This window comes from Aethalodelphis obliquidens, unplaced genomic scaffold, assembly GCF_003676395.1.
Source record: "Aethalodelphis obliquidens isolate GAN/ISIS:26980383/991018 unplaced genomic scaffold, ASM367639v1 scaffold2, whole genome shotgun sequence".
Classification (NCBI taxonomy): Eukaryota; Metazoa; Chordata; class Mammalia; order Artiodactyla; family Delphinidae; genus Aethalodelphis; species Aethalodelphis obliquidens.
This window is the reverse complement of record NW_020837946.1, coordinates 18823003-18846303: the sequence shown is the minus strand read 5'-3', so window position 1 is coordinate 18846303 and position 23301 is coordinate 18823003. Positions and strand designations below refer to the sequence as shown.

Sequence of the window (23301 nt, the reverse complement as noted above, 5' to 3'; positions counted from 1 at the left end):
TTTCTTGACTGATTGGATGTGAGAGTGTAACAAAGGAAAGCAGTCAAGGATGACTCCATGGTTTTTGGCCCGAGCAATTGGAAGGATGGAATTGCCATTAACTGAAATGGGGAAGGCTGTTAGTGGAGTGGTAGTGGGTGGGAAAACTCTAGTTCAGTTTTGAACGTTAGGTCTATTAGCTGGAAATTTTCAAACATACCCAAAAGTAGAGAGATTAGTTCAGTGAACCCCATCACCACTTCGATAGCTACCATATATATTCTTTTTTTTTTTTTTTTGCGGTACGCGGGCCTCTCACTGTTGTGGCCTCTCCCGTTGCGCAGCACAGGCTCCGGACGCGCAGGCTCAGCGGCCATGGCTCACGGGCCCAGCCGCTCCGCGGCATGTGGGATCCTCCCGGAACCGGGGCACGAGCCCGTGTCCCCTGCATCGGCAGGCGGACTCTCAACCACTGCGCCACCAGGGAAGCCCTATTCTTTTTTTACTTAAGTATTTTGAAACAAATCCTGGGCAACATATGTTATCCATGAGTACATCGGAATGTATCTCTGACAAATCAGAAATTTTGTTTTTGTTTTTCACAAAACCACAGTACTTCACTAAGACCTGTCTGATTAACACAAATATGTATACAGTATTGTGTATTTAAATCTGGATTTTTTTTTTCCTAGAAGGTAAACTAGGGGGAATTACCTTGTAAAGGAATTATTTGCTTTTTCCAAATAATTTATTAAACACTAGCTTGAAATATTTTGCTTATCTGGTATGTAAACAATTTAATGTAGAGAAGTTAAATTTACATCCAAACTTTTTAGGCTATTGCATCAAGCAATAATTAATTAATTTTTTTTTTTTTTTTTGCGGTACGCGGGCCTCTCACTGTTGTGGCCTCTCCTGTTGCGGAGCACAGGCTGCAGACGCACAGGCTCAGTGGCCATGGCTCACGGGCCCAGCTGCTCCGCGGCATGTGGGATCTTCCCGGACCGGGGCACGAACCCGTGTCGCCTGCATCGGCAGGTGGACTCTCAACCACTGCGCCACCAGGGAAGCCCTAAAACCTGTATTTTATTCAGATTTCCTTAATTCTTACCTAATTTCCTTTTTCTGTTCCAAGATCTCATTACACATCATTTAGCTGTCCTTGGGCTCCTCTGGCTCTAACAGTTTCTTAGAAGTTTCTTGTTTTTGATGACCTTGACAATTTTTTTTTAACATCTTTATTGGAGTATAATTGCTTTACAGTGTTGTGTTAGTTTCTGCTGGATAATAAAGTGAATCAGCTATATGCATACATATATCCCCTCCCTCTTGCATCTCCCTCCCACCCTCCCTATCCCACCACTCTAGGTAGTCACAAAGTGCCGAGCTGATCTCCCTGTGCTATGCGGCTGCTTCCCACTAGCTATCTATTTTACATTTGGTAGTGTATATATGTCCATGCCACTCTCTCACTTTGTCCCAGCTTACCCTTCCTCCTCCCCGTGTCCTCAAGTCCATTCTCTACGTCTGCGTCTTTATTCCTGTCCTGCCCCTAGGTTCATCAGAACCTGTTTTTTTTTTTTTTTAGGTTCCATATATATGTGTTAGCATACGGTATTTGTTTTTCTCTTTCTGACTTCACTCTGTATGACAGACTCTAGGTTCATCCACCTCACTACAGATAACTCAATTTCGTTTCTTTTATGACTGAGTAATATTCCATTGTATATATGTGCCCCATCTTCTTTATCCATTCATCTGTCGATGGACACTTAGGTTGCTTCCATGTCCTGGCTATTGTAAATAGTGCTGCAATGAACATTGTGACCTTGACAATTTTGAGAGGTACTGGTCAGGTATTTTGTAGGATGCTCCTCTACTGGAATTTGCCTGGTGTTTCTCATGCCTAGACTGGAATTATGGGTTTTGGGGAGGAAGATCACAAAAGTAAAATGCCATTTTCATCATATATCAAGGGCATATACTATCTACATGACTTAGGACTTGGTGTTGACCTTGATCACCTGGTAGAAGTGATGTTTGTCAGATTTTTCTACTGTTACTACTTCTGCCCTACTCCGCCTCCCTTTCCATACTGTACTCTTTGGAAAGAAGTCACTCTGCACAGCCCAAACTTAAGGAATGGGGGTTATACTCCCCCTCCTTTAGGGCTGAGTATCTACATAATTTGGGGGGAATTTTTCTGCATAGGAGATTTGTCTTTTTTATCACATTTGTGAATATATTCAACCATTTATTTATATCAGGGACTCATAGATATTTTATACTTTGGGTCATAAACCACTATTTATTTGATTTTATTGCTCAAATTGTTCGAGCTTCGGTCATTGGGAGTTCTTTCAATTAGCTCCTGTGACATACACCCACCAATCTGTTTTTTGTTTGTTTGTTTTAGGAACACTTTCTTTCTGGCACTACCAGATGCTTCGGGCTCATTTTGTATATTTCCTGTTCCGGTCTGAGAATCAGCCTTTTCTCTAGGGAGCCCTGGTTCCTTGTAATGTAGTGGTATTAGAAACTAAGACCTGGATGCTACCTGTGCTCGTTGCTACTAGGGTGTTTGCTGTAGTATTTTAAAGCAAAAGCAACCCCCTAGCACCATGTTGTTTAATACCTCATAGTGTCTGTAAAAAATAAGGATATCTTCTTAAAAGATGTCAAAATGTCCTGTGGCTGCCAGAAAAAATTACCACAAATTTAGTGACTGAAAACAACAGAAATTCTCTCACAGTTCTGGAAGCCAGAATTCTGAAATCAGGCTGTCTGAAGAACCCCATTCCCTCAGAATGTTCTAAGGAAGAATCCATTCTTGCCTCTTCTACCTTCTGGTAGCCCCAGGCATTCCTCTTCACTCTGATCTGTACCTCCTTGGTCACACTGCCTCTTCCTTTTTTCTGTGTATTCTCTGTGTCTGTCCCAGCTCCCTCTGCCTCACTAGGGACACTTGTTATTGGGTTTAGGGCCCACCCAGATAATCCAGGAAAATTCCTTAATCCTTTCAAGATCATCCTCTCAAAATCCTCAATCACATATTTTGTCATATAAAGTAATATTTACAGGTTCCTGGAATTAACACAAGGATATATTGGAGGGGGGTCACCATTCAGTAAACTACAATAAAAATATTAATAATGATTTCTTAACGTTATCTATGTTGTTAATATTCCCCCATCCATGTTCAGATTTCTCTATTGTCTCAAAAGTATCTTTTTTGTTTTGTTTTGTTTTTTGCAGTAGGCGGGCCTCTCACTATTGTGGCCTTTCCCGTTGCGGAGCACAGGCTCCAGACGCGCAGGCTCAGCGGCCATGGCTGACGGGCCCAGCCGCTCCGCGGCATGTGGGATCTTCCCGGACCGGGGGGCACAAACCCGCGTACCCTGCATCGGCAGGCGGACTTTCAACCACTGCGCCACCAGGGAAGCCCAAAAGTATCTTTTTTGCAGTTGGCTTATTTGCATCAGGATCTAAACAAGGTCCACTCATTGATGTAATTATGTCTCTTAAGTCTCTTATGATATAGAACACCTCACTCTTTTTTTATACTCTGAAATTGTCGGAGAAATTAGGTCATTCCCCGATACATTGGCCTACATTCTGGATTGGTCAAATGGCTTTTTTGTGACGACGTTTCTCTTTATTTCCTGAAAACTGGAAGTTGGAGCCAAGAGTTTGATTAAGATTCAGATTCAACTGATTTTTAGACAAAAATACACTACTTCCTAAGTATTACTGTGTAGTTCAAATTGCATCATATCATGAGACATAATTTATAGCTGCCCCACATTTCATGATCTAAGAGTGATTAAAATATACAAGTGATAGCAAATGTCCTTTCAGTGTAAAAATCCCCCATCAACCCTCTAATGATTTTAGCATTTATCAATGACTGTTGCCTAAATCAAATATTTATTAAGCATCTTTGTTCTGGTCCCGATTATTTTCCTTAGGTTAGTTTCATCTTTTATTGTCCCCTTTATTTCTGTAGCAGACTATTTAGAAAAGTTCTTTTCACCCTCCATCTCTCTTGAGATCTCCAAATCCATTAGGTCTAGGGACATCTGAGACTGAGGGGGTACAATCTGTCTTGGCTGGCGAGATAATTAACTGAGTCAGTGTTTCCTAAAGTTCACACTTGGAGCCCAGGAAGCAGGTGGTTGTAATTGGAGCCTGTTGGGTGGGTGGGGTTAGGGGAAGGTGGGTAGAGGGAAGCATGGCGGATCTGGCGATCTATCCTTTCCTGGGGTCAAACTCAAAGGCTTACTGGAAGGAACTACAAGAAAATCCTTCAATAAAGCCTGAGCTCTTTGATTTTAGAGGAGCGAATTAAGGCACGGCCGAAGAAAGAGTCCATAGGGGTTAGGTAGAATCAAGGTATAGCGGGTCCTGGAGCGCCAGAGCTTAGCCTTTAACAGATTTAACCTTGAGACTACATCTCCCAGAATTCCACTCGACGAGTCCCACCCCCGTTGAAGCGATTGCGTGTGCGCGAGCCCTGTGACCGCCTGTCCTCCCAAACTCCACAATCCCCGAGATTCCGCGCGCCTGCCTCCCTCCCGCTGGGATCGCCCCTTCAGGCCCTCCGTCCGTCCGCTGGGGGCGCGCGCAGTGCGTGGCTGGTGGCAGCGGCGCCGGCGGCTGATAGCGCGGGCCGTGTGGCCGTGCGTGGTTGCTAGGGGCGCCTGAGGCCGCCCGCTCGCCCGGAAGGCCAAGGGAGGAAGCAGCCCGGAGTCGGCGCCCAGCCGGGGCGAAGCTGAGTCCGCTGGGTGAGTGTGGCCGTGGAGCCAGGAAAATGACCCTCCGCCGCCCCGACTCTCCCGCCCCTCCCTCTGCCCGAGTCCTTTCACGCGGCCCCCAGCCCTCTGGCCGCTCCTGTCCCAGCCCTGCTTCCTGCCCGCCACCTCTCCATCCCCTGGGAGGAGAGGGGGCCGCGTCCTCCCACCCTGCCAGGACTTCGCGCCTCTTCGGAACCCTTCTCCCCCCTCCCCCCTCCGCCCCCTTCCCCGCCACGTCCAGTGAACTTAGTCGCCCCGCCTTTGGGTGCCCCGAACCCTGCAGCATCCTCTCACCCTGGGCCTCCGTGCCTCGTCTTTCCCGCTCCGCTGCAGTTTAAATTCTCCCTGCTTGGGTGTAAGCCCAAGCTCTTCTCAGGCCTCACGGCTGAATTTTACATGGATACCCACTTTTTAACTTCCCCATCTTCACTATCTGTAGAGAAATACTTTCTTAAACTAGAGATTCAAACAGCATCCGAGATGCTGTGGAATTAAATTCTTCATGTATCCATACATCCATTACTTCATTTAATCATTCAACAATTTTTAATAAACATCGACAAATATTTAGTGAGCCAGGGCACTGTGGAAGCCCCGGCGGAGGGGCGGATACAGTGGTGAGCAAGGCAGGCGTGTTTTCACAGAGCTTATAGTCTAGGGGAGATTTTAATCAGGTAAACAGCATTTGCCGTATGTGTGGTGTGCGTTCTAATAGAACATTAGAAGGATATTTAACCCAAATTTACTTGGAAAACTATATTATCCCCATTCCCTGGTCTTCACATTCCCAATCTGGATCTAGGAAATGTTTTAATCCTTCCTTCCTTAGGGAGTTACCCCTGCTCTCTCAGTTACTCCAGATCCCATCTTCCTTAACGTCATTACTTGTTGATTTAGCCAGTCAACGAGTAGCCGGGAGACCCGTTGGGACAGTGTTCTATCCCATCCTTAATTTCTTGCAATAAATACTGAGGCATTGTTTGCATAAAAACCACTCACTTGGTGCCCGTAAAGTTACCAGCTGCTTATTAATTGGGCTGAATGGAGCATTGAAAAATGTATCAAGTGTTTTCTGGGAATAAAGAGGTGAGAGGACATTCCAGATACAAAGTAGCTTTAGTAAAGATACTAAAGTAGCTTTAGTAAAGGCCTGAAAAGAGAACTGTAAACAGTCGGATAGACCTAAGCTGTGTTTGGAGGGAACCAGCCCGGGACAAATAGGAATAGGGAAATTAATAGGGGTTAGATCACAAAGGGCTTTGGATGTTTTGCTGAGGAGTTAGAACTACATCCTCCAGAGCAGTGGTTTTCAAGCAGGATATTCAGGGGCCTGAGACTTCCAAGGGATAGATATGCACATATAGTTTTAGAAGAATCAGTTCCCAGATCCTCAGCTTCCAAATGAACGCTTCTAAAACTGACCTTACAAAAAAGGGGTGGAGAGTGTCATATCTCTCACGCTCTCAAATTTTACTATAGCATATTTTTCTGAGTATAAAAACCTCAGGTTGGCAAACGGAATATTTTGGAAATATTAATTTCAGGGGGGCCTTCTTTGGTGTTTGATTAAGTTACCTCAAAAACCTAGAAGGGCTCCAGCGGCCGGCGCCGGGGGATAGCACGCATGCGTCTTCTCTTTGAATGGGTGGCACCCTTATCCTCGCGGCGGCGGCAGGAGCCGTGGCCGTGCTGCTGGCAGCGCGGCTATGGGTAGTGCTGCGTCCCCGCGCCGCTGTGCTCCGTCGGTCTCTCAGCCTCTTGGTGGTGGCTGGGTCCGGTGGGCATACCACTGAGATCCTGAGGCTGCTCGAGAACTTGTACGATGCCTACTCTCCTAGACATTATATCATTGCTGACACTGATGAAATGAGTGCCCGTAAAATAAATTCTTTTGAAGTAAATCGAGCTGATAGAAACTCCAGTGCTACGTTTCCCGAATACTATATTCACCGCATTCCCAGAAGCCGGGAGGTCCAGCAGTCCTGGCTGTCCACGGTACTCACCACCTTGTACTCTGTGTGGCTCTCCCTTACCCCTGACTCACCGAGTGAAGCCAGATTTGGTAAGAAAACTGAGCCATATGGAAAAAAATTGACTTGCCCAAAGTCTGAGGGCCACTAAGTGGATCCAAACCCGGAAAGCCTGAGACTGCAGCATCTATACTCTAATCATTGTACTATTCTACCCTTCTACCCTTCTGTTCGGGACATAACTATTGAATTCATGAATAAATTTCCTAATAGGGTCATAGAGATGAGATCACCTAGAAAAAACAAACAAACAAACCAACCCTAGAAGTCTTCCTGTCTTCCCCTGTGTAATACACACTGCTGTTAGAGTGAAGCTTGTTCCTTGTTGGGATATTCTGAATTCAGAAGAACACAACAGTTGGAGACTTCCCTGGTGGTCCAGTGGTTAAGACTCCACCCTCCCAATGCAGGGGGCCCAAGTTCGATCCCTGGTCAGGGAACTAGATCCTGCATGCTGCAACTAAAAGATCCTGCATGCAGCGATGAAGATCCTGCATGCTGCATCCAAGACCCGGTGCAGTGAAATGAATAAATAAATATTAAAAAAAAAAAAAAGAACACAACAGTTAAATGTGTCTAAAATGTTTTTTGGGACCACAGATTTTTCAACCTGTATTGGATAGAGGTTGCATAAATTTTTTTAGGAGAGATTTCTTTCAGTTTAGATGTGTTAATCAGATAGTTAAAACTCATTTTATTAAATCGTCATGAAATGTTTATTTCAGTTACAGTTAATCCTTACCTTAGTTCTTTCTATAAAATATTTAGTATTTTCTACCTCCTCTTAACAAAAGGATAAACTTGTTTAAACTTGTGATGAAAAATTTTAGAGTTCAACTTTAAGATGTGCAAGGAATACATGGGTTTAATTTTTTTTTTTTTTTTTTTTTTTTTGGCTCTACCGCATGGCTTGCAGGATCTCAGTTCCCCAACCAGGGATTGAACCTGGGCCATGGCAGTGAAAGTCTGGAATCCTAACCACTAGGCCACCAGGAACTCCCCACGGAATACATGGTTTTAAAAATTCCTAGGGGAATACATGAGTAAAATCATCGGAAGAGTATATTGCAGGAAGACCACGGAAAGGTAATTAGCAGGAAGGTAACATCAGATTTGTGCTTGAGATTACTACTGTAGTGTCAGTGGGCAGTTTGAATAAGTAAGATTTTAGACTGAAGTTAGGGGGCCAATGAGAAAACTGGAGACCAGACTAGAGAGGATGAGGGCTTTATAGTGGTTGCAGTGAGAGAGAGGGTTTAGAGAGAGATTAACAGTGGTAGAGTGGACAAAACCTGGTGGCAAAGTAGATGTAGGGAGTGGGACAAAGAGCAGTCTGGAATGATCCTTGTTTTCTGACTTCAGTGATTAAGTGGGTGGTGATGCAGGAGGAACTATTAGGAGGAGGGCTTTGAGGAGAAAGATAAAGGAGTTTGGGCGTGCTGAATTGAGGTTCCTGTAGCACATCAAGGAAGAAAGCCCTGGGAGGTTGTTCTGACATGTCTGAGTGATGAAAGAAAGTTGAGAATGTAGGAGATGGTTGAGGCCATGGGATAAAAGAGGTTGCTTTGCTTTGGGAGAGTTTGTGTTAATAGTTGCAACTGCCATTTATTGAGCGCTTACTATGTGCCAGGCCAAGTGAGAAGACTGAGCACAGAGGAGCACCAACTTTGAGAGAGTAGGTAGGGGAAAAGGGACGGAAGAAGGGAGACAGAATATTTATAACCAAATCCAAAAATGAATATGTAAATGAAAAATCCCTTGCTGAAAAACTATTTTTTTCTCTGTTTTCTACGATTTTTATTTATTTTAAAATTTTATTCTATTTATTTATTTTTTATACTGCAGGTTCTCAGTAGTTATCCATTTTGTACATATTAGTATATATATGTCAATCCCAATCTCCCAGTTCATCCCACCACCACCGCCCCACTCCCATACCCTGCTTTTCCCCCCTTGGTGTCCACTTTTGTTCTCTACATCTGTGTTTCTGTTTCTCCCTTGCAGACTGGTTCATCTGTACCATTTTTCCAGATTGCACATATATGCGTTAATATACGATATTTGTTTTTCTCTTTCTGACTTACTTCACTCTGTATGACAGCCTCTAGGTCCATCCACGTTTCTACAAATGACCCAATTTCATTCGTTTTCATGGCTGAGTAATATTCCATCGCATATATGTACCACATCTTCTTTATCCATTCATCTGTCGATGGGCATTTAGGTTGCTTCCATGACCTGGATATTGTAAATAATGTTGCAGTGAACATTGGGGTGCATGTGTCTTTTTGAATTATTGTTTTCTCTGGGTATATGCCCAGTGGTGGGATTGCTGGGTGGTATGGTAATTCTATTTTTAGTTTTTTAAGGAACTTCCATACTGTTCTCCATAGTGGCTGTATCAATTTACATTCCCACCAACAGTGCAAGAGGGTTCCCTTTTCTCCACACCCTCTCCAGCATTTATTGTTTGTAGATTTTCTGATGGTGCCTATTCTAACTGGTGTGAGGTGATACCTCACTGTAGTTTTGATTTGCATTTCTCTAATAATTAGGGATGTTGAGCATCTTTTCATGTGTTTGTTGGCCATCTGTATGTCTTCTTTGGAGAAATGTCTATTTAGATCTTCTGCCCATTTTTGGATTGGGTTGTTTGTTTTCTTGAGATTGAGCTGCATGAGCTGCTTGTAAATTTTGGAGATTAATCCTTTGTCAGTTGCTTCATTTGCAAATATTTTCTCCCATTCTGAGGGTTGTCTTTTCATCTTGTTTATGGTTTCCTTTGCTGTGCAAAATCTTTTGAGTTTCATTAGTTCCCATTTGTTTATTTTTGTTTTTATTTCCATTACTCTAGGAGGTGGATCAAAAAAGATCTTGCTGTGATTTATGTCAAAGAGTGTTCTTCTGATGTTTTCCTCTAAGAGTTTTATAATGTCTAGTCTTACATTTAGTTCTTTAATCCATTTTGAGTTTATTTTTGTGTGTGGTGTTACGGAGTGTTCTAATTTCTTTCTTTTACATGTAGTTGTCCAGTTTTCCCAGCACCATTTATTGAAGAGACTGTTTTTTCTCCATTGTATATCCTTGCCTCCTTTGTCATAGATTAGTTGACCATAGGCGCGTGGGTTTACCTCTGGGCTTTCTATCCTGTTCTGTTGACCTATATTTCTTTTTTTTGTGCCAGTACCATATTGTCTTGATTACTGTAGCTTTGCAGTATAGTCTGAAGTCAAGGAGTTTGATGCCTCTAGCTCCATTTTTTAAAAATTAATTAATTAATTAATTTTTGGCTGTGTTGGGTCTTCGTTTCTGTGTGAGGGCTTTCTTTAGTTGTGGCAAGTGGGGGCCACTCTTCATCGTGGTGCGTGGGCCTCTCACTATCGCAGCCTCTGTTGTTGCGGAGTACAGGCTCCAGACGCGCAGGCTCAGTAGTTGTGGCTCACAGGCCTAGTTGCTCCGCGGCATGTGGGATCCTCCCAGCCCAGGGCTCGAACCTGTGTCCCGTGCACTAGCAGGCAGATTCTCAACCACTGCGCTACCAGGGAAACCCCCTAGCTCCGTTTTTTTCCCTCAAGATAGCTTTGGCTATTTGGGGTCATTTATGTCTCCATACAAATTTAAGATTTTTTGTTATAGTTCTGCAAAAAATGCTGTTGGTAATTTGATAGGGATTGTATTGAATCTGTAGATTGCTTTGGGAAGTACAGTCATTTTCACAATATTGATTCTTCTAATCCAAGAACATAGTATTCTCTCCATCTGTTTGTGTCATCTTTGATTTCTTTCATCAGTGTCTTATAGTTTTCTGTGTACAGGTCTTTTATGTCCTTAGGTAGGTTTATTCCTAGGTTTTTGTTCTTTTTGTTGCAATGGTGAATGGGATTGTTTCTTTAATTTCTCTTTCTGATCTTTTGTTGTTAGTATATAGGAATGCAAGAGATTTCTGTGCGTTAATTTTGTATCCTGCAACTTTACCAAATTCATTGATTAGCTCTAGTAGTTTTCTAGTGGCATCTTTAGGATTATCTATGTATAGTATGTCATCTACAAACAGTGGCAGTTTTACTTCTTTTCCAATTTCTATTTCTTTTATTTCTTTTTCTTCTCTGATTGCCAAGGCTAGGACTTGCAAAACTATGTTGAATAATAGTGGTGAGAGTGGACATCCTTGTCTTGTTCCTGATCTTAGAGGAAATGCTTTCAGTTTTTCACCATTGAGAATGATGTTTGCTGTGGGTTTGTCATATATGGCCTTTATTATGTTGAGGTAGGTTCCCTCTGTGCCCACTTTCTGGAGAGTTTTTATCATAAATGGGTGTTGAATTTTGTCAAAAGCTTTTTCTGCATCTATTGAGATGATCATATGGTTTTTCTTCTTCAGTTTGTTTATATGCTGTATCCCATTGATTGATTTGCGTATATTGAAGAATCCTTGCATCCCTGGGATAAATCCCATTTGATCATGGTGTATGATCCTTTTAATGTGTTGTTGGATTCTGTTTGCTAGTATTTTGTTGAGGATTTTTGTATCTATGTTCATCAGTGATATTGGTCTGTAGTTTTCTCTTTTTGTGACATCTTTGTCTGGTTTTGGTATCAGGGTGATGGTGGCCTCGTAGAATGAGTTTGGGAGTTTTCCTCCTTCTGCTATATTTTGGAAGAGTTTGAGGACAGGTGTTAGCTCTTCTCTAAGTGTTTGATAGCATTCACCTGTGAAGCCATCTGGTCCTGGGCTTTTGTTGGTTGGAAATTTTTTTTTTTTTTTTTGTGGTACGCGGGCCTCTCACTGTTGTGGCCTCTCCCGTTGCGGAGCACAGGCTCTGGATGCACAGGCTCAGTAGCCATGGCTCACGGGCTCAGCCGCTCCGCGGCATGTGGGATCTTCCCGGACCGGGGCACGAACCCGTGTCCCCTGCATCAGCAGGTGGACTCCCAACCACTGCGCCACCAGGGAAGGCCCTGTTGGAAAATTTTTAATCACAGTTTCAATTTCAGTGCTTGTGATTGGTCTGTTTATATTTTCTATTTCTTCCTGGTTCAGTCTTGGAAGATTGTGCTTTTCTAAGAATTTGTCCGTTTCTTCCACGTTGTCCATTTTATTTGCATAGAGTTGCTTGTAGTAATCTCTCATGATTCTTTGTGTTTCTGCACTCAGTTGTTACTTCTCCTTTTTCATTTCTAATTCTGTTGATTTGAGTCTTCTCCCTTTTTTTCCTCAATGACTCCGGCTAATGGTTTATCAATTTTGTTTATCTTCTCAAAGAACCAGCTTTTAGTTTTATTGATTTTGGCTATTGTTTCCTTCATTTCTTTTTTATTTATTTCTGATCTGATCTTTATGATTTCTTTCCTTCTGCTAACTTTGAGGTTTTTTTTTCTTTCTCTAATTGCTTTAGGTGTATGGTTAGGTTGTTTATTTGAGATGTTTCTTGTTTCTTTAGGTAGGATTGTATTGCTATAAAATTCCCTTTTAGAATTGCTTTTGCTGCATCCCATAGGTTTTGGGTCGTCATGTTTTCATTGTCATTTGTTCCTAGGTTTTTTTTGATTTCCTCTTTGATATTTTCAGTGATCTCTTGGTTATTTAGTAGTGTATTGCTTAACTTCCACGTGTTTGTATTTTTTACAGATATTTCCCTGTAATTGTTATCTAGTCTCATAGTGTTGTGGTTGGAAAAGATACTTGATACGATTTCAGTTTTCTTAAATTTACCAAGGCTTGATTTGTGACCCAAGATATGATCTATCTTGGAGAATGTTCCATGAGCACTTGAGAAGAAAGTGTATTCTGTTGGTTTTGGATGCAATGTCATATAAATATCAATTAAGTACATTTTGTTTATTGTGTCATTTAAAGCTTGTGTTTCCTTATTTATTTTCATTTTGGATGATCTGTCCATTGGTGAAAGTGGGGTGTTAAAGTCCCCACTTGTGTTACTGTCAATTTCTCCTTTTATGGCTGTTAGCATTTGCCTTATGTTTTGAGGTGCTCCATAAATATTTACAATAGTTATGTCTTCTTCTTTGATTGATCCTTTGATCATTATGTAGTGTCCTTCTTTGTCTCTTGTAGTAGTCTTTATTTTAAAGTCTGTTTTGTCTGATATGAGAATTGCTACTCCAGCTTTCTTTTGATTTTCATTTGCATGGAGTATCTTTTTCCATCCCCTGACTTTCAGTCTGTATGTGTCCCTAGGCTTGAAGTGGGTCTCTTGTAGACAGCATATATACGGGTCTTGTTTTTGTATCCATTCAGCCAGTCTGTGTCTTTTGGTTGGAGCATTTAATCCATTTACATTTAAGGTATTTATCAATATGTATGCTCCTAATACCATTTTCTTAATTTTTTTGTGTTTGTTATCATAGGTCTTTTCCTTCTCTTGTGTTTCCTGCCTAGAGAAGTTCCTTTAGCATTTGTTGTAAAGGTGGTTTGGTGGTGCTGGATTCTCTTAACTTTTGTTTGTCTGTAAAGGTTTTAATTTCTCCATGGAATCTTAATGAGATCCTTGCTGGGTAGAGTAATCTTGTTTGTAGTTTTTTCCCCTTCATCACTTTAAATATGTCCTGCTACTCCCTTCTAGCTTGCAGAGTTTCTGCTGGAAGATCAGCTGTTAACCTTATGGGTATTCCCTTGTATGTTATTTGTTGCTTTTCCCTTGCTGCTTTTAATATCTTTTCTTTGTTTTAATTTTTGAAAGTTTGATTAATATGTGTCTTGGCGTGTTTCTCCTTGGATTTATCCTGTATGGGACTCTCTGCACTTCCTGGACTTGATTGAATATTTCCTTTCCCATGTTAGGGAAGTTTTCAACTATAATCTCTTCAGATATTTTCTCAGAGCCTTTTTTTTTCTCTTCTTCTTCTGGTACCCCATAATTTGAATGTTGGTGCATTTAATGTTGGCCCAGAGGTCTCTGAGTCTGTCCTCAATTCTTTTCATTCTTTTTTCTTTATTCTGCTCTGTGGTAGTTATTTCCACTTTTTATCTCCAGGTCACTTATCTGTTCTTCTGTCACTAATCTGCCTCAGTTATTCTGCTATTGATTGCTTCTAGAGAATTTTTAATTTCATTTATTGTGTTGTTCATCAGTTTGTTTGCTCTGTAGTTCTGCTAGGCTCTTGTTAAATGTTTCTTGTATTTTCTCCATTCTGTTTTCAAGATTTTGGATCATTTTTACTATCATTACTCTGAATTCTTTTTCAGGTAGACTGCCTATTTCCTCTTCATTTGTTTGGTCTGGTGGGTTTTTTGTTTGTTTGTTTGTTTTGTTTTGTTTCTTTTTGCGGTACACTGGCCTCTCACTGTTGTGGCCTCTCCCGTTGCGGAGCACAGGCTCCGGACGCGCAGGCTCAGCGGCCATGGCTCATGGGCCTAGCCACTCCGCGGCATGTGGGATCTTCCCAGACCGGGGCACGAACCTGTGTCCCCTGCAGCGGCAGGCGGACTCTCAACCACTGCACCACCAGCGAAGGCCGGTCTGGTGGGTTTTTACCTTGCTCCTTCATCAGCTGCATATTTCTCTGTGTTCTCATTTTGCTGAATACACTGTGTTTGGGGTCTCCTTTTTGCAGGCTGCAGGTTTGTAGTTCCCATTGTTTTTGGTGTCTGCCCCCAGTGGGTAAGGTTGGTTTAGTGGCTTGTGTAGGCTTCCTGGTGGAGGGGACTGGTGCCTGTGTTCTGGTGGGTGGGGCTAGATCTTGTCTTTCTGGTGGGTGGGGCTGCATCCAGTGCTGTGTTTTGGTGTGTCTGTGAACTTAGTATGATTTTAGGCAGCCTCTGCTAATGGGTGGGGTTGTGTTCCTGTCTTGCTAGTTGTTTGGCCTGGAGCATCCAGCACTGGAGCTTGCTGGCCATTGGGTGGAGCTGGGTCTTAGTGTTGAGACAGAGGTCTCTGGGAGAGCTCTCGCTGATTGATATTACGTGCGGGCTGGGAGGTCTCTGGTGGTCCAATGTCCTGAACTCGGCTCTCCCACCTCAGAGGCTCAGGTCTGACATCAGGCCAGAGCACCAAGACCCTGTCAGCCACATGGCTCGGGAGGAAAAAAAAGAAAGAAAAATAAATATAAATAAAAATAAAATAAAAATATTTTTTAAATTATTACAATAGGGCTTCCCTGGTGGCGCAGTGGTTGAGAGTCTGCCTGGTGATGCAGGGGACATGGGTTCGTGCCCCGGTCCGGGAAGATCCCACATGCCGCTGAGCGGCTGGGTCCGTGAGCCATGGCCGCTGAGCCTGCGCATCCGGAGCCTGTGCTCCACAACAGGAGAGGCCACAACGAGAGGCCCGCGTACCGCAAAAAGAAAAAAAAAAAAATTATTACAATAAAAACGTAATTTAAAAAAAAAGAGAGAGCAACCAAACCAATAAACAAATCCACTAGTGATACAAGTGCTAAAAACTATACTAAGGTAGACATAAAAATCAGAAACAAGTTGGTGGCAGACGGCAAACCGCAAGTCTCCAGTTGCTCCCAAAGTCCACTGCCTCAATTTTGGGTTGATTCGTTGTCTATTCAGGTATTCCACAGATGCAGGGCACCTCAAGTTGATTGTGAGGATTTAATCCACTGCTCCTGAGGCTGCTGGGAGAAATTTCCCTTTCTCATCTTTGTTTGCACAGCTCCTGGGGTTCAGCTTTGGATTTGGCCCCACCTCTGTATGTAGGTCGCCCTCAGGCTTCTGCTCCCACCCAGACAGCACGGAGTTAAAGCAGCGACTGATTAGGGGGCTCTGGCTCACTCATGCTGGGCGGGGGAGGGAGGGGTATGGTAGTTATAATTGGAATGCCGGGTGAGCCTGCAGCGGCAGAGGCCAGCATGATATTGCAGGGGCCTGGCGTGCCGTGTGTTCTCCTGGGAAGTTGTCCCTGGATCACGGGACCTTGGCAGTGGCGGGCTGCACAGGCTCCTGGGGGGTTGGGGGTGTGTGTGGATAGTGACGTGTGCTTGCACACAGGATTCTTGGTGGCTGCAGCAGCAGTGTTTCATGCCCATCTCTGGTGTCTGAGCTGATGGTCGCGGCTTGTACCCTTCTCTTGAGCTTGTTTAGGCGGTGCTCTGCCTTCTGTGGGCAGGCAGGGAAGGAATCCCCTCTCCTTGTGCACCCTGAAACAATGGTCTCTTGCCTCTTAGGCAGGTCCAGACTTTTTCGCGGACTCCCTCCCGGCTAGCCATGGCGCACTAACTCCCTGCAGGCTGTGTTCACGCAGCCAACCCCAGTCCTCTCCCTGGGGTCTGACCTCCGAAGCCCGAGCCTCAGCTCCCAGGCCTTACCCGCCCCGGCGGATGAGCAGACAAGCATCTCGGGCTGGTGAGTGCTGGTCGGCACCAGTCCTCTGTGTGGGAATCTCTCCACTTTGCCCTGTGCACCCCTGTTGCTGCGCTCTCCTCCGTGGCTCCGAAGCGTCCCCCTCCGCCACCCGCAGTCTCCACCCGCAAAGGGGCTTCCTAGTGTGTGGAAACCTTTCCTCCTTCACAGCTCCCTCCCAGAGGTGCAGGTCCCACCCCTGTTCTTTTGTCTCTGTTTTTTCTTTTGCCCTACCCAGCTACATGGGGATTTTCTTGCCTTTTGGGAAGTCTGAGGTCTTCTGCCAGCATTCAGTAGGTGTTCTGTAGGAGTTGTTCCTCATGTAGATGTATTTTTCATGTATTTGTAGGGATGAAGGTGATCTCCACATCTCACTCCTCCGCCATCTTGAAGGTCCCTCCTAGGTGTTTGTTCTTTAATTCTTCTAGGTCTTTGTTAAACATTTCTTGCATCTTCTCTATCTTAGCCTCCATTCTTTTTCCGAGGTCCTGGATCATCTTCACTATCATTATTCTGAATTCCTTTTCTGGAAGGTTGCCTATCTCAGCTTCATTTAGTTGTTTTTCTGGAGTTTTATCTTGTTCCTTCATCTGGTACATAGTCCTCTGCCTTTTCATTTTGTCTGTCTTTCTGTGAATGTGGTTTTCGTTCCACAGGCTGCAGGATTGTTGTTCTTCCTGCTTCTGCTGTCTGCCCTCTGGTGGATGAAACTATCTAAGAGGAGGGACTGGTGGTGGGTAGAGCTGACTGTTGCTCTGGTGGGCAGAGCTCAGTAAAACTTTAATCCGCTTCTGTGCTGATGGGTGGGGCTGAGTTCCCTCCCTGTTGGTTGTTTGGCCTGAGGCGACCCAGCACTGGAGCCTACAGGCTCTTTGGTGGGGCTAATGGTGGACTCCAGGAGGGCTCACGCCAAGGAGTCCTTCCCAGAACTTCTGCTGCCAGTGTCCTTGTCCCCGTGGTGAGCCACAGCCACCCCTGGCCTCTGCAGAAGACCCTCCAGCACTAGCAGGTAGGTCTGGTTCAGTCTCCTATGGGGTCACTGCTCCTTTCCCCTGGGTCCTGATGCACACACTACTTTGTGTGTGCCCTCCAAGAGTGGAGTCTCTGTTTCCCCAAGTCCTGTCAAAGTCCTGCAATCAAATCCCTCTAGCCTTCAAAGTCTGATTCTCTGGGAATTCCGCCTCCTGTTGCCGGACCTTCAGGTTGGGAAGACTGACGTGGGGCTCAGAACCTTCACTCCAGTGGGTAGACTTCTGTGGTATAAGTGTTCTCCAGTTTGCGAGTCACCCACCCAGCAGTTATGGGATTTGATTTTATTGTGATTGCGCCCCTCCTACCGTCTCACTGCAGCTTCTCCTTTGTCTTTGGATGTGGGGTATCTTTTTTGGTGAGTTCCAGGGTGTTTCTGTTGATGATTGTTCAACAGTTAGTTGTGATTCTGGTGCTCTCGCAAGAGGGAGTGAGTGCACGTCCTTCTGCTCCACCATCTTGAACCAATCCTGTTTTCTACTGTTTTTAATTCTTCACCCAGCTCTCACCTGCAAAACTTAGATGAACCTTTAACTTCAGGATCTGGTACTCATGATGTGGAGTTGAGTGTAGCTTTCCTGCTAGATTCCTCCTATGACCTTGGAATTGTCTGGTCATAGGCTTCCTGTATTTTAGCATGCAATCAGATGCTTTGATCTGTTGGTGAAATGCAGAGAAAACTTTTCTTTAATGCCCAGAACTTCTCATCCTCTCTTCTGGCAGAACTGGGAAGCCAGACCTGGTATTTTTGGAACAAATACTGAGAGTGCTAATTTCTGTTAGGCCCTGAAATACAAAGGACCTTGCCTTGGGAGCCTCTTGGACATCCTGGACAGGCAGTGCTATTCTAGACCAGAGGTTCTCATTATTTGCAGTTTTTTTTAAAAATTAATTTATTTATTTTTGGCTGCTTCAGGTCTTACTTGCGGCCCGTGGGATCTTCACTGAGGCACGCGGGATCTTTCATTGTGGTGCGTGGCGTGTGGGTTTTCTCTTCTCTAGTTGTGGCACGTGGGCTCCAGGGTGTGTGGGCTCTGTAGTTTGCGGCATGTGGGCTCTCTTGTTGAGGTGCGGGAGCTCAGTAGTTGTAGTGTGCGGGTTTAGTTGCCCCATGGCATGTGGGATCTTAGTTCCCCGACCAGGGATCGAACCCACGTCCCCTGCATTGGAAGGAGGATTCTTTACCACTGGACCACCAGGAAAGTCCCTCTTATCTGCACTTTTAAAGCTCTTTGGGGTCTTCAGTGTATTTTTTATTGTGGGATATATATCTACTCCATACTAGAAATTGAAGTATTTATTTATTAATTCATTTAGAAATTATAATAAACCCCTTACAAGTAAACATAAGTAGCATTTTTAAAAATGCAAAATGCGGTTGTTTCAGAAATATTAGTGAGAAGAGTGGCATTGTTTTTGAGAATCTCCTTGTCTGGCTTAATAGAAGACAGCTGGATTCTCATATTTGTTTCTGCATTCAGTTGGTTCGATATGTTGTGATTGAATGATGACGAAAATCCAGCCTCACATAGATAATAGGAAAAGGGAGGAATATTTCTGTGGCCTTTTCAGACAATAGTGGATATTCTTCTTTGGTACTACACAGAAGTTAACAAGGGGTGGTTTTATGCAGTTTAGCTGCAATGGAATCTGAAATGTTATCAGTGAGCTTTTCATACTTTGTTTCATTAGAATCCATTGGTCTGTCTCTGACTTTGACCGGACCTTTCACCCGTGCCTGATTCTTTGACATTGTGTGATAGATATTTAGAAAATACTGGTTCATTGAGTTATGTAGATCTTACAAATGTTGCCACATTTTATTTTACAGTATCAAAAAACAATATATTATCACCACACTCATCAGAAAGATGGTTAAGTATTGGGAAGCTGTCAAGCTCAGGGTGGCAGATACAATTTTGCCAAAATTATAATTTTCTCTTGGAAGCTCAAATTTTATCATTGGCAACAAACACTGTCAGCTGTTTTCCCTGAAGCGACAGGCTTACTCTGTTTCATTTTCTAGAGAATGCCTGCCAAGTATCAACGTCTGAATAACCATCACTTTTGTGTCCTTCATTCTTTCAAGTAAACATGATGTTCCACAGAGAAATTTTGCAATTCAAACAAGTGCTTTATTTAGAGACAACCATCGTCTTCTATTTTATATGTACTTCTCATTTTGTAACACAGAATATTAAAAAGATGTACTTGAGGATTGAGATTTCATTTTTATTGCATCATCAAGGACATTCTTAAGTAAAGCTAGCATTTCTTCTTTCACTGTGCAGTGAAGGAGTGTGTGGTGGTGAAGAATCTCGCTTGGTGCCATTGTCTCGACTCCTACTCAGGAACCAGCAGTTTGACCCACCATTGCTCTTGCACCATCAGTGGAAAGGCTGGCACAGTAAAAAAAGGCAAATCACATCTTAGTTTTGTTATGAAAATAGTTTCAGCTAGTGGAACCCCTGAAAGAGTCTTAGGGTTCCCTCAGGGTCTGGGACCACACTTCGAGGACCACTGCTTTAGAGAGCTCACCTGAGGCTTCTTTCAGAAGCTGCTGAAGGTCAAGGCTTCAGGAGAGCTAGTCACTTAATTATGTTAAGCCTTCAGCTGTTTTCACTTTTTAGTAATTTGCAGATGGCTCTCCCTCAGCTCTAGCTGCTGTAAGCTGTATTTTTTCCTGAGGTTTACTAACTACTCTGACATAACTGTGTTCTACAAGAGCTGCCCTTCTCAACTTGTGGTAGTGACCCTTTCTTCTCATTAGGGTTGGGGTATTGGCCTTCCTTTCTTAACAGGACTTTAAAGAAGTTCCATGCTCCTCCAGCTTTCTTTAGGGAGACATAGTTTAGGATTTATCTCATAAGAGAAAATGGGTCTGATTCCTATACTCATTCTGTTCGATTTCAGACAAGTCAGTTCTACCTTCTTACATAACTGTTGAGCAACTAAAGTAATTTCATCAGAGATCTTATGACTGTAGACTCTGAACTGTTTCCGATGTCCTGAGTTCCCCTGTGACTGAGGGAAACACTTAGATGGAGGAGGAAGAGGAAACTTCAGATCCCAAGAGCCACATACACTCCTGTAATGTAGGAGAGTGATACAGTCAGTGTGTAATGAATAATTGCTTTCTGTAGAAATAGATACTTTGTCCAAGTTGTTCTGGGCCTAGCCCCTGGTGACTTGATGGTTTGAGACAACAGTCATAGATTTTCTAGCATAGACTGCTCGTCATTCACTCTCACTTAAGGAGGAAACTTGAGGCAAAATGACCCCACAGAGAGTGGAAGGCAGAATGAGATAGACAGCTTCTGAATGCTGTCTAAAGATGGCCAAGTAGGATGTTGAGATTCCTGAGACTGGATGCTTTAGAAGGAGAGAGGCTGGATCCAGGGACGTCAGGCAGGATGCTACTGCAACAGCCCTGCACTTGGTGAGGGGGGTGAGGGACTAGGAATTGGACTGAGCCGGTCATGCAAATAGAAAAAAAAGGATGTTTGAGGCCATTTTGTTTATCTTCAGAATGCTCAGCAGTTCTTTACCTTCCTTTCTTATCCCTTTAAGGGAAAAAAAAATTGTTTCTTTTTTAACAGGTTTGTGGAGGTATAACTGACATTGAAAATATTCATCACCCTCAAGTCAATTAATTTTTAAACTTTGTTCTAGGGAGCCTTAATACCTCATGACGTTTTGCGGGGAGGCTTGGGTGGCATTGCTGAGGAGGAGGCCAGACTAAGGCAGTGATCTTCCTCCTTCTTTCTACTCGCATAGCTGTGCATTTATCTGTTACAGAAACACAAGATTTTCCTGTAAAAACCATCATGGAGCTTATGAGGCATATTCATATGAGAAGAGAACAGCGGTAAAAGATAGCCTTTACAAAGTATCCAATTAGAGGAATAAATTACACAACAGATATTCATGGGTAGGATGGAGCTTGAGCTGGGCCTGGAAAAGGTAAATAAAATATGATAAGGATTCGGAAGGAAGAGGCTGAGTGGAGTAAGGGCCTGCAGACTGGTTTGAAAGGATTAGTACAAGACCAGAACAGGTCATATAACAGAGTTAAAGGTGGAAGGAAATGGAAATACACCTTAAAAAAAGACAGAAGCCAGACTCAGGCTAAGAAGTCTGGAATTTATTTATTGACTTACATGAGAATCATGTAGAAGCCTTGTTTAAAATACAGATCCCTGGCCCTACCTCAGACCCACTGAATCCTCTCTGAAAGTGGGGCTCAGGAATCTGTACCCCAGGTTATTCTGATGCAGGTCGTTGGTGGGCTACTGTGATATTAAAGAAGGACTCATGGAAAATTTTTGGAAAGGTAACTGATCAAGTAACATTTAAGCAAAGTTAACCTGGAGGTTGCCTGCAGAATGGAATTAGGAAGGGCAGACCCTGGAGACACAAACTTCAGTGTGGAAGCTGTTGCAGCAGTCCGGATCTGGGATGGCGGTTGAAATGAAAGGAGGGGGCATGCTATGAAGAAAGAATCTCTTAGGTTTTGTGACTGGTTTGGCTTTGGAGATTAAGAGAAAGGAAGAAATCAGAAGTGACTTAAGTTTTCCTCTTAGGTGACTGAGAGAAAGAAATTTCCACTGAAAGAAATTGGAACGTCAAGAGTGCAGAGCTAGGGAATTCCCTGGAGGTCCAGTGGTTAGGACTTGGCACTTTCACTGCCGGGGTCCGGGTTCAGTTCCTGGTTGGGGAACTGAGATGCTGTAAGCCGTAAGGTGCGGCCAAAAAAAAGAGTGCAGAGCTGTTCTGACAAGCTGGGCTGAAGTGGTTGGACTTGCCTGTGGAAAAGGTGGAGAAGACAGTTGGCGATGAGGACACAAAGCTTGAGAGAAGTCGGGTCTGAAAAGTGACTCGTCGCCTGCAGGTAATAGTTGAAGTGGTGAGAGCAGATTGGTTTGATGTGGGAGAGAGGATAAAAGAGAGGAGCTGTGGAGGATTTTGGAGCGGACCTCTGGAGGAAAAGGCACTGTTGAAGCAGTTGGGTGTGGCTGTGCCAGAGTTCCTACACTGAGTAAAGTAGCAGCAACAAGGAGATGCTGGTAGCACCCCAGTGTTCACTGCAGCACTATTTACGATAGCCAAGTTATGGAAGCAACCCAAGTGTCCAGTGATAGATGAATGGACACAGAAGATGTGGCACATATATACAGTGGAATATTACTTGGCCATAAAAAGAGAAATCTTGCCATTTGCAAAAACATGGGTGGGGGACTTCCCTGGTGGTCCAGTGGGTAAGACTCCGTGCTCCCAATGCAGGTGGCCCGGGTTCAATCCCTGGTTGGGGAACTAGATCCCACATGCATGCCGCAACTAAGAAGCCCACATGCTGCAACGAAGATCCCGCGTGCCGCAACTAACACCCAGGGCAGCCTAAATAAATAAATAAATATTTTTTTTAAAAAAGCAAAAAAACCATGGATGGATCTAGAGGGTATTATGCTAAGTAAGATAAGTCAGACAAGGAAAAACAAATGCCCTGTGGGAAATGGCCATTGCAGACACATACAAGATCTAGAATCCTGTTAGTCACAGAGAAGAGAATCCACTTTACTCTGGCACTAGCCCAGCAGGCCACCCGCAGCTTCTGAAGAGGGTGGGAGTATATCCTTCGCCTTCCTCTTCCTCATTTGGATTAAAAGTGAAGCCAGCTAGATGCCGGGCCACTTGCGTCCAGTGTTCCTGGCACCGAGGATTCGTGTGGAGGGCTGCAGAGAGGCAGACATTGAGCAGTGTGTGCAGAGAGGAGGGTTCTCTTCACCCAGCCCCGAGGTGTGCAGTGGGTACCCATGTCTATGAGGGAAAGTGGGCTTGCCCGCGGTGCAGATGAGGATGCAATGGTGTGCTCTTGGGCACTTCACCCGCAAAGGGGGCTCAGTATAAACAGTGGAGGAGTGTTTCCAACCTGCCTTTTGTCTTGTACCTGAAGGTTAGGGATAAGTGAGGGAACAGGGCCTAGGTGTGTGTTTCATTTCTATTTAAGAGGCAGCATGGAGTCAAACTCAGGTTTTAATCTAGCCACTCCTTGTTGGTTGTTTAATTATAGAAAAGTTACTTAGCTTTACTGAGTCTTGGATTCATCATCAGCAAATTGAACATAGGGTGTTTGTGAGGATTCGATGAGCGTAGTACTTGGTAT

The 23301-nt window shown here is 43.9% G+C and overlaps 1 protein-coding gene and 1 pseudogene across 5 annotated transcripts in view; both read left to right on the top strand.

Annotated features, from left to right (window-relative positions):
- Positions 1 to 4503: 4503 nt before the first annotated feature.
- Positions 4504 to 23301, top strand: part of TTLL4 (tubulin tyrosine ligase like 4) — a 47428-nt gene continuing 28630 nt past the window's right edge. For 3 of the 5 annotated variants that reach the window (XM_027121135.1, XM_027121111.1, XM_027121120.1), the window contains exon 1: positions 4506 to 4763. The gene's annotated coding sequence lies outside the window, so the exon portion shown is untranslated. Of the gene's footprint in view, positions 4764 to 19394; positions 22030 to 23301 lie in introns of those variants that run through there. The other 2 variants (XM_027121142.1, XM_027121124.1) reach the window with 2 other exon arrangements.
- On the top strand, positions 4773 to 7234 carry LOC113628033 (UDP-N-acetylglucosamine transferase subunit ALG14 homolog pseudogene; annotated as a pseudogene).